Below are 2,182 nucleotides of genomic sequence, written 5' to 3' on the forward strand. Positions count from 1 at the left end.
TTAAAAGCAGCTGCTACTCCTGAGAAGCATCTCTGCATCCTCAGAAGAAGTAGACAGAGCAGAGAGTGTCCACAAAGGAGTCTCAGACCCGCCTGAGACACAGGCATCGGTGGAAACAGCACTCGCCCCTCTCGGGCAGGGAATCCAGAAGCCTTGTTCACAGTCTCGCCGAGGGAGCAGCAGCTGGCAGAGCAGCTCATCCCCGAGCGCCACTGCTGGTCCCGGTCTGCCTGCTCCCCTTCAGCCGAGTCGCTGCTGGCGCGATGTCCCCAGTGAGGCAGGGGCTGATCACCGGAGCACCGAGGCAGCCTCCAGCCTCGCGCCTCGGGACACCCCACAGTCTGCACTCTTGTGGCTATGTAAACAGGCTGCTGGATCTGGTGGGGTGGGCACCGTAGGGGGACACCTCAATGTCATGGAGTGTGGAGAGACATACAGGCCACAGTAGGAATGTGTGAACAGTATCTGACGTGCCTGTGCGTATATCCAGAGAAAACTCCCGACTCCAGAAGCTACACGCACCCCTGTGCTCACCACAGCACTATTCACAACAGCCAAGACGCGGAAGCAACCTCGGTGTCCATCAGCACAGGGACGGGTAAAGGAGATGGGGTACGTGTATGCAGTGGAGTACTACTCAGGCATAAAAAGGAATGAAATAATGCCATTTGCAGCAACATAGATGGACCTAGAGATTATCATACTAAATGAAATACAGTAAAAAGTGAAAGTGAAGTCACTCAGTCATGTCCGACTCTTTGCGACCCCGTGGACTGTAGCCCACCAGGATCCTCCATCCATGGCATTCTCCAGGCAAGACTCCTGGAGTGGGTTGCCATTTCCTTCTCCAGGGGATCTTCCCGACCCAGGGATCGAACCCAGGTCTCCTGCATTACAGGCAGACGCTTTAACCGCTGAGCCACCAGGGAAGCCCCATAAGTCAAACACAAATACCATATGATATCACTTATATGTGGAGTCTAAAATATGACACAACTGAATTTATTTACAGAACAGAAAGAGACTCACAGACATAGAAAACAAACTTGGATTGCCAAGGTGGGGAGTTGGGGGAAGGATGGTTTGGGAGTTTAGAATTAGCAGATGCAAACTATTACATAGAGAATGAATAAACAAGGTCCTATGGTATAGCACAGGGAATGATATTCAGTATCCATGATAAACCTGTTTAATAGGTTAAAAGTTTAACCCTGAAGCCAGGCTTCTGATCCTGGCTCTGCCACTGACTGGTTCTTTTTCTTGGGCAAAATAATCTGGTTTTGGCTCAGCTTCCGCATCTATAAAGTAAGATGCTTTCAGCACCACCTCTTACAGGAAGTCCTTAGCTTGGGACTAAAAAAGCTAACGCAGTGAGTGGCTGACACGCAAGTTACTGAAGTAGTGTTAAAATATGATTTGGGAGAAGAGCAAGCAGACAGCATCCTCACAGTAAAGCACAACTGGAGAAAAGCTTTTTTCTTTAGCACGATTGTGCGAATTCCACTTAGACTGGGCCAGGGCCTTCCTGCGGGCTGCACATACCTCTACAAGTTTCAAATAGTTTTGTAGAATGTAGTGAACACAAATGGGCTTGTAATAAACTTTACTACAGATACACTGTAAAACTGGGTAAAATTGGTTTTCATTTAAAAATCTGTAGAAAAGTGAAAAGTGACTCCCATGACAAGGAGTAAATTCTTGTCCAAGCAAATAGTATTGAATAGGAAACTGTAACACTTGCTGTTGGCAGATGGCAGATGGTCACACACACACACACACACACACACACACCTATTTATTAAAGAGCTAACATTTTAAATGCCTGCGCATGTAACCTTAGATGCAATAATAATTAAAATACAAGTCACAGATGACAACTCCATAGGTTCAAGAAATAAAGTCTGACACTAATTTATCACTTTCTCACTTAAACTACCTAATAATGAAGGCCGCCTCTGTCATGTCTGAGCCTTGCTGTTTCCATAACGTAGTGGAAAGGAGGAGAGCTTTTTTAAAGGAGTGCTTTGTATCCTCATTCAGAGTCAGTTAAGGAGAGTGAATCCATTCTCGATTTGCCAAAATCTTTTGATATTCAGACCCTGGTGAACCCCTTCAAGCGGCTAAACAATATAATTTAAAAGTGAAACAATGAATCTGTGATGTGGTTTTTATTTAACGGCTG

General features: G+C 46.1%; 1 non-coding gene across 1 annotated transcript; it reads right to left on the reverse strand.

Annotated features, from left to right (window-relative positions):
* Nucleotides 1–857: 857 nt before the first annotated feature.
* On the reverse strand, nucleotides 858–929 carry TRNAY-GUA (transfer RNA tyrosine (anticodon GUA)). The gene has a single exon. It is a non-coding gene; the product is annotated as a tRNA-Tyr (tRNA).
* Nucleotides 930–2,182: the final 1,253 nt, after the last annotated feature.

This window comes from Bubalus kerabau, chromosome 2 (genome assembly GCF_029407905.1).
Source record: "Bubalus kerabau isolate K-KA32 ecotype Philippines breed swamp buffalo chromosome 2, PCC_UOA_SB_1v2, whole genome shotgun sequence".
In the NCBI taxonomy this organism is placed as follows: domain Eukaryota; kingdom Metazoa; phylum Chordata; class Mammalia; order Artiodactyla; family Bovidae; genus Bubalus; species Bubalus kerabau.